The 18,663-nt window shown below is 33.3% G+C and overlaps 1 protein-coding gene across 6 annotated transcripts in view; it reads left to right on the forward strand.

Moving 5' to 3' along the window:
- The window catches only part of LOC130448864 (FMRFamide receptor-like), a 416,668-nt gene that overhangs the window by 366,952 nt on the left and 31,053 nt on the right, over window positions 1-18,663 (forward strand). The window contains exon 1 of one of the 6 annotated variants that reach the window (XM_056786419.1): window positions 7,002-7,108. The exons of the other annotated variants lie outside the window; for them this stretch is intronic. The gene's annotated coding sequence lies outside the window, so the exon portion shown is untranslated. Of the gene's footprint in view, window positions 1-7,001; window positions 7,109-18,663 lie in introns of those variants that run through there. 6 annotated transcript variants of the gene reach the window in all.

Here is an 18,663-nt window from a genome sequence, read left to right on the forward strand (position 1 = left end):
TTCTGTGTATTGTCGAAACTATTTCAAAAACTGCTACTTAAACCGTTGTATACAGTGCTTTTCAGATAAAAGTATCCACCTTTAATAACTTTTGTAATACTGGTATTTAGAAAAAATCCAAAAACACGTCAATTTATGTTGGAAGGGGCAAGCATTATGGCTTATTTAAACTTACTGGAAAAGCCACCCCCTCACCCCTAGCAGCATCCCCTTTATTTTTTTAAATTACTTTTCATATTTTTTATGTAAAATTTGGATACTCCTCTTTGAGCTGATTTCAAAAATGTATAATACTTGTAGGTTAAAGTGGTTAGTTTATGAGATAAACAATTTTTCTTTTAAGAGCACAAATTTTACTTATTATTTACTTTCACCTTATTTGCCTGTACTAAAATGGGTTGTACAACAGTTCAAACTCTTTAATATTTTTAACTGTGCTATTTATTATGAAGTTACAATAAGTGTTCAAAATTATTTAATTGTCGACATTCATTTTCTATCCTCTCTCGTAAATCATCCAGAGATTCTGGTTGGGTAGCATAAACTTTTGTTTTTAAATACCCCCATAAAAAGAAGTCTAGGGGTGTTAAATCCGGTGACCTAGGTGGCCACTCCATCATCTGCCCCCTTCTACCTATCCAACGAGCGGGGAATGTTTCGTTTAAAAATTGTCGGACAGGCATAGCATAGTGTGGGGGAGCTCCGTCTTGTTGAAATACCAGTAAATCTTCGGAAAGGTTATCATCATTTTCTATTATTGTTGTAATACGTGGGTCATCCCCTTCCCTGAGTAACTCAAGATATGATTCACCATTCAAATTTCCGTTGATGAAGAAAGGTCCGACAATGTGGCACCTAGGATACCACACCAAACGTTTAACTTTTGGGGATGTTGTGTATGGAATTCACGCATAATATGTGGATCACTTTCAGCCCAATATCTACAATTATGCCTACTTACTAAGCCATTTAATGACCATGAGCATTCATCAGAAAAGCAAATATTGTTTAACAATTGTGGATTGTTATTGATAATTTGCGTCATTGATTCGCAAAACTCTAGACGACGATCAAAATCATCTTCATTCAACTCGTGCACCAACTTAACTTTGTATAGGTGGTACTTGAACTTATGTAGAACTCGGAAAACTGTAGAACATGAAACACCGATCGCTCTACTTATTGTTGACAACGATTGGGATTGTTGAGCCTCTAAGCTGACTTGCCCTAAAATTGCCACTTGGATTGCTTCGTTATTTACGAGTCCCTCTCGCTTATGCACTTTATTGCAAACAGACCCTGTTGTGGTAAATTTCTCCATCAGTTGAATTACATACTTATGAGTTGCATGTCTTCCGTCATGTAATTCGTTAAATATTCTAGCAGCAACTCTTGCACAATTATTATTTTGGTAGTATAAACCTACAATTTCAATTCTTTCTTGCAAAGAGTAAACCATTTCAGAGAAACAAAATAAATAATGTATCATCAAATTACACTATCAATAGTGACTACAAATTCTAGTTGACAATGTCAAACTTTAATAAAAAGTAGAGTTTTTTGTTGTTTGGATTTTTTAAGTAGAATAAATAGCACAGTTAAAAAGATTAAAGAGTTTGAACTGTTGTACAACCCATTTTAGTACAGGCAAATAAGGTGAAAGTAAATAATAAGTAAAATTTGTGCTCTTAAAAGAAAAATTGTTTATCTCATAAACTAACCACTTTAACCTACAAGTATTATACATTTTTGAAATCAGCTCAAAGAGGAGTATCCAAATTTCACATAAAAAATATGAAAAGTAATTTAAAAAAATAAAGGGGATGCTGCTAGGGGTGAGGGGGTGGCTTTTCCAGTAAGTTTAAATAAGCCATAATGCTTGCCCCTTCCAACATAAATTGACGTGTTTTTGGATTTTTTCTAAATACCAGTATTACAAAAGTTATTAAAGGTGGATACTTTTATCTGAAAAGCACTGTATAAAAGAATAATACGATCCCCTCTTATCAGTTCGGGTTTAGAAATAGTCACTCTGCGATCTGTTCTACAATATTTCTCGACGTGGCACAAGCATTCGATAAAGTTTAGCATGAGGGCTTGAAATATTAAATGATGATGTATTTGCCTATACAGTTCTCTGTTACCTTAGAACCCTAAATCTCACACAAACACTTCAGAATTAAACAAGAGGAAGCCTACTCTGAGCTTAGGAAAATTATTGGAGGACTGCTACAGGGCCGTGTATTATATATATATATATATACACGAATTACGAATGACATGATTAAATTAGGAGAAATTCTAGATACCTTTGCAGACGATACTGCTATACTAGCAGTAGGAAATAGCCTTGAAGAGGCGGCAAAACAAATAGAGGTCAATCGATAAAATAGGGTATTGGACACCAATGTGGAGGATTAGAAAAAAGAAACAACCAATTAAATATACCAAAATGTATTGAGTAATCTGATGCAATTCCTCTTTGTACACAACAAAATTGAGCTTCATAAGCATATCCTCAAGCCCATCTGGCCGTATGGTATCCAACTATGGAGCTGAGCTTGTCAAAGTAGTTTACGAATAATTTCAAGATTTCAGAACAATGTACTAAGTAGTATCGTGGATGCACATGTTACATGGTACCATATAAGCCATATTTAGCCCATCTCGATGGTAGTGCTTCCGGAACTAATTTATGATTTCAATGTTCGAAGGTTTCTAGATAATTTGTTTGAAGGAGATGAATTGAAATCTGGGAACAATGGTGTGTCCACCCAGGTAACCTGATCTTACCCCCTTGATTGTTTTTGTGAGGACATTCAAACATTCGGGTCTAAGTTAAAAACACTTTGAAAGACATAATAAATTTTATACCTCCACTTGATAATAGAACAATCTACGAGGGCTGCCAATTTAGTTTTGGGATATGGCAACATTGATGTGAATATGTGAAATCTGACAATCCAAATCTATAGATGTGTACTTTGCCAATAGTGCTTGTCAACACATATCCATATACATTAAAGAAAAACCAATTCCAATCACAAATACAGCAAAATATTTGGGCATGACTCTCGATTCTAAGCTTCGCTGGAAAACTCATATTAAGAATAAGAGAAAAAACTTAAATGAATGATGAAATGTATTGACTGACTTTATGAAATTCTACTCTATCTGCACACAAGAAAATTAAGCTTTATAAACATACCCCCAAGCCCATCAGACCGGATGTTATTCAGCATGGTGCTGTGCTAGTCAAAGTAGTTTACAAATCATTTGCAGATTACAGAACAACGTACTAAGTAGCATCGGGGATGCACATGGTACATGGTACATTCGAAATAGTCTCCATAAGGATCTGAATTTAGACACTAATAACCAAACTGTAGTGAAATTTACCACAAGTCATGAACTACGACTTCACCACTAAACCAATGTTGAGGTAATCCAGCTCCTTGACATTGAAGTAATGGAGAAGAGACTCAAGATTAAACCTTTGGAGTTGGTAAAGTGAATTTTTTAATAGTAGATTGTTAATTAGGGTACAAAATATATTAGAAATCTGAGGATGCTGTTGGTTAAGACATTAACCAATTTCTATGCTTGATAATCTACAAATTACTTGAAAACTCTGTTCTCTCAAAAATCTTTCAATAATTGATTATCTTCCATATTTTTATTTAAGAAGATAAATATAATCTGGCTTTCAAACTCAATGAGTGGAAATACTTGTTACGCACGCAGTTTAATGCTTAGGCTCAATTCATTTATTCATACATTTAACTACGGATCGGGTTTCTAACACGAAAACCATTTTTATTTTTTGTTCCAGCGAATAACGTCAGTCTTGATGAAGAGATTTTCTATACTGAAACTCCATAAAATGTGATGTAATTCAAGTTGTTTACAACCTGCCCCATTTTATAGTCAATATCATATGAAATTTTATAAATTTTCGCAGCTCTAAAACTTGATAATAATTTAGTAAGTAACGTTTACGATGTACCTAAATAAATGTGAACCACGGCGATTGATTTTCGAATTATCGCTTCTTCTAACATGTTCACTTTAAAACAAGAACTCGAAACCAAAATATTTTGTACAAGTATGCAATTTTTTAACTACGGAGTGATTCGCAACAATTATTGAAGATATTTATGGGGAATACTTCAACTGGAAAATACGCAAGAAAATGTTCAATGAGATGTGAATTCACAAAATCAAATCTGTTCCCCATGTACAGTATGACGATTAGGAAGAGAAGTTCCGAATTTGTGCTACTATCAATGAAAAATTAATAAGCTCTTCTAACCAATTTTTCGATAATTTGCTTAAAAAAATACGTTGAACTAGGAAATAGGTTCATACCTGCAGGAAAACAGAAATTAGGAGATGAAGCAAATTTGTTGTCCATATTAGCAAATGTTTTTTTCGCACCCATTCATAGCTGAACATAGTTGTTTGATAGTTTTTTAAGCCACGATTGACTCTCCTAAATGTTCCCATGTTAACATGAAATAATTTCCATTCAAATTACGAACCAGCTCACGAAATGGGTCCTTAAGCCGACTCTGTCCAGCTACAATGGAATTTTAAAATTCGGCAAATTCGAACTGCGCCTTTGATTTGTTTTTTTATAAATGGTGGATGGGCATTTGATGAGCTTTTTATTATAGAAGTCGGTTTATTACAGTATTTTTTTCAAACAATTTCTAAGAAAGTCTAGTCTATTCATTCATTTCTAGCCTAACTAACCTAACCTAACCTAACCTGACCTAGAACTTTGTAGAATTCTATTTGTTGTATCAAAATAAGTTGATGTAACACAGTAATTTAGTTCTAAATAAATAGTCTTAGTGGAAACAACGAAATAGAGAAAGTAATCGCATAAATTATTCAAGTTATATTTTTAAGTAAATTATATAAGTTAAGTGTATTGTATAGTGTGTAAATAAATTAAGAACGTAAGAGACAGTGTTTATTGATTCACGCAACGAAAAGAAAGAGTGTAAATAAATACGTTACAGTATAAAACTTTTTTATGAAAATGGTAAAACGTGATCTGTATCTTTCAAATAAAAAGTGTAGTTACGATAGTTGTTTCATAATCACGAGAGTATATACATTCTATATATTTTATTTGTGTAAAAAGAAACTAAAATCAATGAATGAAACTATAATATAGAGTTTAGTCTCACATCTACTATCTTCTTTAATTTTTAAGGTAGACTAAACATAAACAATCATTATCCCTATGGGAGCAGCCACTTATTGGTCGTCCGGTCGTAAAAGTTCATAATGGCGTACAATTTAGTCGATATGCATGGTTGAAATCACTTCTATGCTGACTTGCGTTTAAAATTTGCTGTTTTTGTCGTTAACTGTTGTTTATTGTGGTTTGTAACCTTAACCCAATATAGTTCTTGTATTTTTAAATTGGTTGGAACGATGAAACGTCTAGTACAGAGACTGTAAATGGAATCAATGTTGATTGTAGTCAATCTAATAAATGTGAAAAAGAATCTCAAATAATGAGTTGGAAGGACTCATTTTAAAGTACATATTCTAATAATTAGGAATACATAAACTGTAAGATCTCTCCGATTCTTCTAAGGCGGTAATTGTTTCTAAGGATCGTAAAAAAGTTGGCTTATTTTGTTCATCAGTCTCCAACGTGTTTTGAAAATGATCATATTCGCTTTCGAAACTGGAAATCATCCAGATGTTAATGGGAATTGCAAAGAGCGTAGAACAAAATACCAACATAAATTACGGTTCTTAGAATTGTTAACGATTAACGGTTAAGTTTGTATGAACTCAAAGATCATTTAAAAGTTGTAATAAAAACGTAAATGTGATAGTATCTTGATAGATGGACCTGAAATGATAGGATGGGAATACGCATTTATACATAGATTTTCAACAAGAGCCTGAAACACTGAAATTCAGTGTCAAATTAATCATCAGTGCGGCTTGATATTTCTAATATTAGTTTGGTGGTGTTCATTATATTTTCTTTTTCAGGAGAGAAGTTTATAATTTGCTATGTTAGTGGTGTAGATTATTTCCTTAGAGACTCATTTGTGAGCTTCGATTAACATAAAAACAAGTAACAACCACAAATAAATGGATAGAAAGTTATATGAGCACTAGTTTCCTAGCCTAGCCTAGCCGTGTCAGCATTTAGGCTGAAATACGAGTTTTTTGTAATCGATACGTTTGTTGACCGTTTTTATATCTACTGTTTAGTTTTTCGTTTATGTGTATGTTTTGCTAACGACGAGAATGACGCTCTTTTCTTGTTTAAAGAGGTCTAAAAAGTGTATCGTATTTTTACTAGAGTCAGTCGGTTATTTGCTTTTCTTGTAAACGTTCGAGTTACGAGTTTTAATTAAAGTATTCAGTTTTCACGAGTTTATTATTTACTTCACCTGATCCATTTAAAAATTTTACAACAATTAGGCGTTTTCATGACAATATTTCTTTATATACACAGCAGGCCTATGGCTTGAAATTCGCTATCCCTAGCTTTTGTAAGTCTTCCTTAAATGCATCTAGCCATTTACTACGTGGACGCCTTTTTTCCTTATTGTGTCTTGCTAAGGCTCTTTCCACCCACCTGTTTTCTTCTATTCTGGGTATATGGCCCAACCATGAAAAAAATTGAAATTTGAAGTTACAGTAACATCTGATTTTATCAATTTTTTCAATTGTTCAAATGAAACAACTGTTTGTCACTGTCATTTTTATAATTAACGACATACCAATTTTAGCCTATTGGCTTTACTATTCTATGGACTATGAACCAATTTTTCAATATGACTTTGATAGCAAAAGAAAGGATATAATTTCTGATGATTTCGAAGTCATGTAGAAACATGTGTTTTATTTGACAATTTTGACATTTTGAAATACCTCTAATTGCAGAAATGTCGGACAAAGTACACCCAGTTCCTCAAATATTTGGATAGGAATCGTCAAAGGAAGATTTATTTGTCCTTATTGTCCTTAACATCTTCCAAAAGAACTTAAAAGCTGAACCATTTTTGCCCATCTCGATGGCAGTGCTTCCGAAACTAATTGCGGCATTTCCGGATCCAAATAATAGGTAAAATTTTTATTATTTCTTTTCAAAAAGATTAGGTATTACCACTTTATGATCTCAATGGTCGAAGGTTTCTAGATAACCAGTTTGAAGGAGATGAATTGAAAGACTGGGATCAATGGTGTCAAGTCACCTTATCTTACTCTCTTGATTGTTTTTTTGAGGACATTCAAACATTCGGGTCTAAGTTGAAGACGATTTGGAAGACATAATACATTTTATATGTCCACTTCATAATAGAACAATCTACGGGGGTTGCTAATTTAATTTTGAGATATGGTAACACTGATGTGAATATGTGAAATCTGACAATGCTGTCATAAGGTTTGACACTTTTAATGGTGAAATTACTCTGCTTGAGTTGATTACACATACTTGAAATATTTATTTAGGTCAAAAAATAGAATTGAATCGCGATGATATGAATTTCGACGTGAACTAAAACCATTGTAGTGTTCCGATCACCTTTCTTCGACTTTGGGGATGAAGTACCATCTCGAATCACCGCGTTCCGCTGGTTTTCTGAAATCAAACGTGGTCGCACTACAGAATGAATTTCGTGAAGGTCGTCCGAAATCGGGTGTTGTATCAGAAAACATCGATGCTGTGCGTAAACTGGGAAATTACACATGAACATTTGACAATCGCACAAAAAAGTTGGTTGCCTGTTTTCTCGGGATAATTGTACATGTCGCCACCGTTACATTAGAGCAACGAAGAACAGGCAATTCCGAATATAATACCAGCATCTGTTGGCAGAAATGTTCTAAAAAATCAGGAAAGCCAATTGCAGAAGACGAATCATTCTTCACCACGATAATGCAAACTCTCACACATCAGTTCTAACACAAAAGTTTTTCAGTCAAAACAACCGCCGTAGTACAGTCCTTGTTTGGCACCCAACTCATATCCAATTATACATATTTGTTTTTATTTGTCTAACTCAAAACTTAAGTAGCAACCCTCTTATTTTATAATGCAAAATGCAACTATGACATTATAAAATTCAGGAATAAAGCACATAAACTATAAATTACGGTCCTATTCAATCGTATTGGCCGATCACATGCAGGCGCTATATCATGATGCTGTTTTTTTCTAGTTACGTTTGTCTTAGAAATAAATAAACCCATTGCAATTCATTTGACTTTCATTTTAATAGCTGTCTTATTTTTTCCCACTTGATATAAGCTATTTCAGCAATTTCCTAAGAATCAAGTCATAAACAAATTGAAAATTCTGATGCTTACAAAATTTTTAAGCCGTTTCATTATAAAATCTACTAAGCGAATAGCATTAGAACGAACAATTATTCAATATAAACGGCAGCTATCTCTAAAATAAACGAGAAAATTGAAGAATTTATTGGGTTGACACAAGTTATCGCTCTTTGTTCCACACTTTTCTAATTAAATCTGAATCACAATGAACTTGAAGTAGATTCTTATTCGAAACAATTTCTAATTTGATACTTAGTCAAATAATTCAAAATTTTGCACGATGCTTTTGATATTACAATTGAACTAATACATATTTTTCAAATTTTTCAAAATCTCTTTCTATTATACATAAACTAGTGAAAATGTAAAATTGAATGTAAAGTGTTGTAAAGTTCCCTATTCGTGAATATAGATGACGTATTCATCGAAGGTGAAGTCACGATGTCATTGTACCCAATAATTTTCAATGTATGGTAAGCGACATCTCTTTTTGAAAGGTATTGGGGATGAATTTTCTGAAATAGGAGATTCTACTATAATTGTTTCATTTAATTTCTTGCAGTGACATAACTTTTGTTGTACCTCTTCAAATGTATCTGCAGAAATAGTCCTACATTGTGTAACAATACATATTTTTAAAAACATGAATATTCTCAGTAGTATTAGCCTAGGATTATTCTCCACATTCCAATGTTTGAAGTCTGGTAATTGAACTAGCAATTTCATTTAACCTCGTCATCCAATCCACCGATTACTATATCCATAAAGAGCAATATCTTGTTGGACTATTACTTCCTTCTTCTTCTTAGAATGTCATCTTCGGACGAAGGTTGGAAACCATCATGACTATTTATATTTCATGTACAGCTGCTCTATTAGTTTGATGTGTAGTTAAACCTCTCCCTCAAGCTTCGCAGCTCTGATATTCTTCTATCTTCCCTCTATCGTTCCCTGCATAATCAATCTCTGGAATTCTTATCGTTGTTTTCCTCATTACATGATCGAAGTACTCTAATTTGCGCCCTTTTGCGGTAGTTAATAACTCTCTTTGTGTTGCCATTTTTCGTAAAACTTCTTCATTTGCGATTCTGTCTGTCCATGATATTCGTAGTATTTTCTCAATATCCAAATTCCAAGTGCTTCCAGTTTTTTTTATTATTGCTTTGTTTAAAGTAGCTGCCTCCATTCTGTACAGAATGAAGGCAGATAAAAGTGAGAATTTCAATTCCTACTTTTATCTCGTAAGTGCTGTCATTTCTCGAATTAGTCCAACTCCCTAGATATTTGTATTTATGTACCATTTCAATGTGGTTATTTCCACTATGCATTCTGAACTTCCATGCGGCTCGCTGACTCTTCTTACCTTTTCTGTAATTCTTTGAAGATCTTCTATATTTTCCGCTATTAAGACAGTGTCGTCAGCATATCTTATGTTATTAATTTCCAAATTTCGCAATTGATCTAATTTATCTCATCATATATAAACATGATAATTATACAAGATATAATTGATAGACAACCGGAGCGTGACGTTACGGCTGGCATATTATTACTCTATTTCATTTTTCAAAGTTTGTGAGATAGTGTGTGTTCTTTAAAGTTATTTGAAAAGTGTTCAATTAGTTTACTGATGGTTATGGGTTTTGTGTCAGGAGGTATTTGTTAGCAAAATTTATCAAAGAAAATACGAAAAAATCTCAAATCACTAAACTTAAATACGATCATAAATGCATTCAAAACTTTGTTTGGAAAGTAATCCCTTACCTGCGCTTACAATAGCGGTGTGTGATGTCAACACTCCTGTAGTCTATTATCGTAGCCATTGAATTAGATGAGAAGTCCTAAAACTAGCCTCCTTGATCTGCAGAATTCAATCCATGTGATTTATAGCTCTGAAGTTACCTTTTCACCAGTTTATAAGCCAGTAATACTTGGTTTTAACAATTTGAAAATGTGATTCAAACATTATGTATGGAATACTTGTCAAATATTTGAACATGTTCGCCGATCCATAAGACGTAGACTATGTTCATATTGTATTTTGGTTGCCGACAATCATTTTCAACAACAACAATCGTAATTCTGTTCTTCGTCTTTACTGTTTCCCATTCTCAATACGTAATTTTTTATTTTATAAAAAAAAACGAAAACACATGATGCTATATAGGTATTTCTTTTTTTCTACGAATCTATTAATTATAATAATATGTTATTTTATAAAACTCAATTTCGGAAAAAAATGTGATGAATATAGTATGATCTGCAGATTTCACCCATTCGAACATACCATGTATTTAGTAGTAGTATAGGTATCGATGGTTAGACTTGCGATTAAACCAAATCTTTCAATCAACACTTAAATATGATGAAAAAAATATACACCTTTCGAATTTCGTTACGAGAATTTAGAAACATCCTATTAATTCAGTATGTTATAATTTAAGACTTTAAGTAGTAGTCATATATAGTGATAAACCTCATTTTCAAATAAAAAAATAAATCTATATGAAAATGATTTTTTTTCAATTTCTTCCAATTCGTCGTTAAATAAATAAAACTTGCTTTCTTCATTATTAGAAAATTTATTGATGATTCTAAACTATTAAAAACAATAATTGGTCTGGTCTGGTTATAGTACAAACAGTTTCCAACACTGTTCAAAAAAATTATGAATCTCCTACCCAACCTTGAATATAAGTTATTGAGTTATTTACGCTTGTTGAAGTATCCAGCTGAAGTACCTCGAAAGAACCAGTATCTCCAATATTGTTTATGCAGGCGTGATCTAAAGTAATTATTATTCACTAAATACAAATTTAATAATAAGGAGCCGTTATTTAAATTGATAACTGACAGTGTCAGCATTTTCAACAATCAGAATCGAGGAAGTTTCTTTGTATGTTATTATTAACCATTTTTCCGCATTCAAATGAAAATTGTTTAAATTTAGTGTAGTAGATAAATATCAAGTGTGGAACGTAAAAAGCTTGATATCAAGTCTGAAAAGGATTTTGTGCCCAAAATATCCATTTTAACGTGGTTGAGTTCAACAAAAATAAAGTTAGTGTCTCAAGTTTGAAAAGGATTTAAGGTGTTCAAGTATAATAAAATTTTATCTCATATGAAATCAGAAGCTCTCCCACGTTTTTTCTTTCCATATAAAACATGCTTCGATTTATAAAATTGCCATCTTCTATTATTTTCAAATTGGTATTATGTAAATAATTTTTATTCAATCAATGAAATGACTGACTGACCGAACACGCAGTTCAAGAAATGAACCAATACTTCAAACACTTTAGCAATTTCCATAACAAACCAAACTAATAGATGAGATAAATCAGACAATCTATTTTGATACGAGATAAAAAATGTCCGTACAAAAATCTTTATCTTTATTCTATCAAGTCCAATCGAAATTCAGTTTTAAGTCAGTGATTAGTTTTATAAAATGTCATGAGAAGGAAGAGAGAAAAAAAAAACGAATTCTTTGAACGTAACATCGGATTTCCATTAGCTCCAGTTCCGCTCTTGATTCAGCAAAATGATTTTTTTCCAATTTCCCAACTTTCAAAGGACCTTCAAAGTATTTCAGGAATTCAAACCGTCCATAATTTAAAATCATTTAAAATTAATGTTAGTGAATACTCTAAAGATAATTGAACTGAAACTAAAACGTGAGAATTTTGGGTGTAAGAAATATCTCAACAGGGGCACCTAACACAATTGAACAAATATTATATGAAAATGTAGAAAATCGTATGTTTCCTTTTTAGCCTTGTATACAGATGTTCGTCGTTAATTTCTTTTCCAGTTAGTTGAAAAATTGGTAATATTAGTCTATGCTAAATATATTAACATTCATCAATCGGTAATTCATGTGAAGATAGCCCCATAAAAGCAGTGACTCCGAAAAAAATACAGAATACAAAGACTCGACCAACGTGTCATCTTACCGTCCAATAAACCTTCTACCTAATGGATCCCCTGCCATCAATTTGAATTCCAACAAAAACATTCGACAGTGTAACAAGTACACCGACTCGGAGAAAATAAATAAAGCCCTGGAAAACAAAGAATACTGCTCTGTTGTTTTACTTGATATCGGACAGAGTGTGGCATAAAGGGTTGCTAAATAAAATTAAAAGAGCTCTTCCTCCACATTACTACCCACTTCTGAAATCTTTCTTAAACAACAGAACCTTCCAAATAAAAGTTAATGAGGAAAAGTCCGAAAATTTTACAATAACAACAGGGGTGGCACAGGGTAGCGTACTAGGCCCGCTATTTTACATACTGTATACATCAGATATACCAGAGACACAGTATACAACTACAGAAACTTTTGCTGGTGACACATTCATCCTCTCAACTGATCACGAACTATAAACAGCAGCAAAACATGTCCAGACTCATCTTGACAAATTACAGGAGTGGCTACAAAAATAGAGGATTAAACTTAATGAGACCAAATCAATTAATGAACATTCACGCTACGTGAGAGCACATGTCCTTCAGTTAAGTTGAACAATACAGCAGATAGTGCTAGATATTTAGGAATCCACCTAAAAAAAACTTAACTGGAATCAACACATCATAGACAAACTACAAAGTCTCACTTGGAAACAGAGTCCTTATCTACATATCTGTCATCAAGCCTATGACATGGAATAAAGCTGTAGAGCTGCGCTTCCAGATCTAATATAAATATTATTCAGAGATCCAAATCTAAAATATTCCATCAACCAGTAGATACTCACCCATTCACGTGGACCTGGAGTGCTCACTGTACAAACACCACAAAACTATAGAAACTCACCCAAATCCACTACTAAAGGAGTTGTTAATGCGACGAAACGCAAAAGGTCTGAAGGTATAAGAGGTTGCATCACTGGATATAAATCTCACCAACACACTAGACATTATGGATGTTAAATTATCTAGCACTAGCGAGTAAATTAACCCATAGAACTCTGATTGTTAATGCGTTTGTTTACTTTGTCTTGCAGCCATGAACCACCAATAATGAATACTTAATTACCAATAATCTTTTTATAAGATATATTGCAAGGCTTGCGACTTCGCTTATAATATCCTGCGTCGTTGAGAAGGTTGAGATAACTCATGAAAGCATATCCACACTCTGGTGAGACTCTGACCTGCTTACTCACTCACGATAGAAGTATATAGATGAATATTACTAATATATAGAATTGATACCTTCAAACTTAGAACAAATGTATCAATAATATTCCCAACTTTGCTGAATTCCGTTCTTGGAAAGAGCTTACATTATTCCATCAATATTGCTGCAGTATTTGAGTTATTTTGAAATATCGTATGGAGTTGTCATGACTATCACAAAAATTTTTTAAATTACAGCTAAGCAATTCAGATTCTTTTTATAAAGGCTCAAGTTTCTAGCCAGATCAATCAACTTACCGTTGACTGGTCAAATGATGTTTATTTTGAAATGTGTGTGGATCATAGTTTACATCAGTTATATTCTCCATTTGCATTTTCACAATATTTCTCTGTTTTGGGTAATTATGCGATTGATACTTCAACAAATTCAACTATAATAAGGTATATGGTCTCTGATGTTGGTTGGCACTTTTTGCATTTGTCAGATTGAGTGTTCGGATCCTTGATAACATTTTTCGTGTAGTTATTCATGTTAATAACTTGTTCATGGATAGCCAACATGAAGCCTCAGGTCTCTGGAAAGAGATTGCCGTTAGTAAGCCATCTGTTTGGAGCTTTTTTGTCAACATGCGGCTGGGGTTGAGGTCGTGATAATGTCTAGTGTGTAGTGTCTTTCGTGACCACTGTTCCAGCTTCTCGGTGTCCAATACTATATTCAAGTCAGATTCTGGTGATGCGAGGTTGAGGGGTGAATAATCCTTGTCCTCCTTGAATATAATCCAGTGTAAGTTTGAGGTTTCTGATTTCCTATGAAATAATTCACGTAGTTTCATCACCTGTCGAGAGTGCATGTTAAGAAGGTCGATCCAGCCTCTCCAGCCCTCTTCTCGAGGTAGTTTTGTTCTAATAGGGGAAAACTTCGGGTGGTGGTTGTTATTCTTCGTCATCATTGCTTGTCTCAATCTCTGAATACTATCTAGCTCTGTTTTCGTACACTTCAGGATTCCAAAAGAGTACGTTAAAACAGGCGTAGCGTAAGTCTTAATTGCCTGGACTCGCTTTCATTTAATTCGGACTTCAGAAGTGACTTCACTATTTTCGTGTATTGACCCTGGATTCTAGCTTTTGCCTGCTTGTGGTCCAGTAACTTAGCCTGCTGAAATCGTCGGTATTTATAGGTTTCTCCGTTTTTCATCACCTGTACGATTTCTCCGTTGGGAAGTTGCACATGTCCGTTCATGACAATGCCTTTCTTGAAATGTACTTAGATAGATGTTACAGTAGGTGTCTCTGTTAGGTTTTATGTTGAATCCTTACTTTGTATCATTGAGCATAGTATTTATTTGTCTGTATTTCTTCTCAAATCAATCTCAATCAACTTCTTGAGTGTTAAATTCTTATAAAAAAGCCCAAAAGACTTGTCAATCTTACGAGTGCCAATAAATTCACAAATTTCCACATAAAATTATGCAAACTAGTCTCTTGCACACGCTGTCAGTGAACAACTTCCTTAGAGGTCGCTTCAATGAAATAGTCTTTGAACTTTTTTGGAAGCTAAAACCCGAGCGTCATGATTATGATCAGTGTTTACTCCATTTGTGATGGGAATAGCGTACCAACGGCTACCATTTTCATTCTATATCGTGTGCTATATCATAAGTCTGTTTTAGCAACTAGTCTTTCTGTCCATCTACATCAGCCTCAGTCACAAATCTAATACCATTATTAAAATTATGCTCCAAGGAAAACATTTTGAGATCATTTTTGATATTAACAAAACTATGAGAATGCTAATGAAAGCCATTCTAAAAGAATTCTTCTAGAAATGCCTAATATATAGATATAGTAAGATATAATATAAGATATGATTTCTATTTTGAACTACCTGCGTGGCTAATGCCATTTTTTTCCATTTTTAGAGCAAATAATGTCATGTATATTACATCCCACCTTGTAAGCTGAATATATTTTCCTTCAATAAAAGCAAGTATCGAATGATGATTAGGTCTATACTTATTTGTCAAAAGGAATATTGTCATTAAACAATTTTATTTCCGAAACGTCTGTTCCGGTACTGATAATTTTTACTACACCACGACAAAACACCCCTAGCGTTGGGGATATAATGTACCATTCAAAATGCAATTAATTTCATTCAAAAAACTTGATTTTTGATTCAGAGAGTGTACAGTAACGGGTTGATGGAATTATTGGTGACATAGTTAAATTCCTGTCACGTCTTTGGTTCCAATTAAGCGCATATCGTGCATATTGCTGTATTTATTATATTTGATTTATATTTCGGAATCTGTAATACCTATTATATTTTTGCTTTCCTTATCATTGATTACATTTCTCCCCGAGAACCATCTCTATTAACTTTTTTAATAGATTTATATCGATAATTGCTAATTGCATACATAACATACATATTCAATTAGGATTAGATCTCCATGCCTCTGGAATCGCGATAATTTGCTCGTTTCAGATTAATGGTACATGAAGATTAGATTAAATTCAATATTTCATGCAGAGCATTGAAAATCACGGAAAAAGTGATTTTAACGAATTTTTCGAATATCCAATGTTTACATCAAGTAATGACAGTTATGAGAATAGTGAGAATGGTTTGGTTGAAATATAGCAGAATAATACAATTTTTAATTCAAGATCGAATATAGGTTTTAATGATTTTCTCGATATTCTGGTATATTCTTGATTGTATTTGAAATATTAAGCAATTGCAATAATACGAGGTCTGGCTATTAAATACGAGACTGGTTTTATTATAAAAATTATTCTACATTCCACACAATGCTCCCCTTCAATATACTCCCACTTCCCTCACCATATACATTTCCATACGTTTTTTCCATTAATAGATGCCGTGCTGGAAGTCTTCTTTGGTGAGCGCCTTTAGGATCTCTGTCGTTTTTTCTTTACCGCTTCCATCGACTCAAATCGGGTCCCTTTCAAAGCAGATCTTTTTGTAACCTTTCAAGAAAATCTGAGCAGTCCCGTTTGATTGATACGTTGTTCCTGTCTTTCGTCACATATGGTTTTTGGCACGAGAATTGAATACGTTCGTTTCAAAGCGCTACTGCACAAATACTACAATACTGACGGAAACGTGTTTTGGGACTTGCATAGCTAAGATATCTAGATACCCAACGCAGTACTCGTTTCTTACCCCACCCGTCTAGGTCACCCTCCAGGCGCGCAGTCTCGTTATTTAATAGCCAGACTTCGTAGCTCAGTTTCCGAATCCTAGGAAAATCATGATTGTACAATGTTTGGATAATTCAAATTCAATCAACTCAAATTTTTGTGAGAATCTTCATACTTTAATAGAAACCGAAATTTGTTTGAAATTTAGGAATTGAAACAAAATTTACAACGTGTCAAGTTTTAGCAAAATGTTACCGGACATTGAGAAGTCGGATATATGAATCAACAAATGACATACCAAATTTATATCAAAATACTATCTGGCTAACTATACAAATATTTCAGTGCTAGATTGTTGACATTCAAATTTGAGAATAAGAAAAAAATCTATTCATTGAATCTCCATGACATACCAATACCCCTAAGGGCATAGAATACATTATTGCTTGAACAAGCATTAAGGCTCAAAAAAAATTTTCCTCAAAATCAATTACAACTGATCTAGATATAAGATTACCAAACAATATTTTTCAATTAAAAGTTTTAGATATTAAAGTATTTTTCGAGTTTGATCTACAGTGGTTTTCTCTTGGCTATTACGCTTCAAAGCACGAACTGTGATCTGCTATATCAAAAGGTGTAACTCTCACTCTCCCACTTTGGTTCAGCAGATGATTTGCTTCAACATTCCTTTGGTTGTGAAGGTATTCTTCATGCCTCCTATGCATCGTGTGCTACTATATCCATTCCTAGACCTGCTGAAGGTCGTTTTTTCTCACATACTAAGAGGTTGTAACAATATCCCTTGCTTTGAAATGTATGATTTATCTTACTTCACTTGTTTGTATATATATCATCAACCTCCTTAACATCGTTACTTCATTCAGTTTAACCAAATGCCAGTACTGCTGTATCATCTGCAAACTAGTTTGTTTGTTTTCTGGTATACCAAAAGTGTATAAGGGATAATGAACCCAGAACACTGCCTTACGGTCTTGATTTAGAATATCTATCTTCGCATTTAAGCAGTAAGCTAGATTATTCAGGTAGCAGTTGCTTAAGCTTATGTTCAAATCCGTGATAGCAGACTTCATTAAATACCTGGGCTAAGGACAGGAACGCGATTTATTATGCTATGCTTTCATCTGATGCGAAGGAATTCTGAATTTTCCAATTTTCCTTCCATAATGGTTTAAGTTATTTTAGAAATATCTTTCAGAAAGATTCCATACAAATGTAGTGTGTGGAGCTTCAGTGTAGTCATACTTACTTCAACTTCTACTAAGAGAGTCTTCTCTGTCTAACGTAAGCAATGATCAGTGTACTTTTAGAAATTGTTCAAACCCTTTTGCAGTAATGCTGAGATTTTTTAGGGTGTGTTTTTTCCAGCAGATTGTATAATATAACGAACTTTTCTGTAGATTGAAGTGTGGCACAGATTCATTCCTTCATTTTTGAGATTTACCTCAATAATTGGTCATATTCTTTGGAATATGAATTGTTGGCTTTTCTCGATAACAGGTTTTGCGTTGCGTTCTTCCCCTGCCATTTTGCAAGGTATTTCAAAATCCTCTTCTTTAACTTCGACACATTGAACATCTATATCTCTAGGAACAAAATCACAAACAATAATATTAACAAGGAAATGTCACAACAAATATAAAGAAACGATAATTTAAATTTCTTCAACATTATGATGATTATAAGTACCTTTTGACAAAAAATTAGTTTTAAAAACAAAGAAAACATAACATTTTGACCTATTTGGCTGTTTATCAAAATATAGTTTGATTTTTTGTAGACAAACCATTTCCGAAAATTGTATTTTCTGTGTAGCTGGGGATTTTTTGATTAAATAAATTTCAATCTCGTTTTCCCATGGTTTTTAATTCCGTGTTTTTATCGTATTCATGACTTTTAGATCTATTTTCTGAGATATCTGTCCTATGTTTTGATTTTTTGGAGTTTAAACGTCTGAAGTATTTCGATGAAAGTCCTCTACATCTTATTGTTGATTCGATATTT

Source organism: Diorhabda sublineata, chromosome 9, assembly GCF_026230105.1.
Source record: "Diorhabda sublineata isolate icDioSubl1.1 chromosome 9, icDioSubl1.1, whole genome shotgun sequence".
Lineage (NCBI taxonomy): Eukaryota > Metazoa > Arthropoda > Insecta > Coleoptera > Chrysomelidae > Diorhabda > Diorhabda sublineata.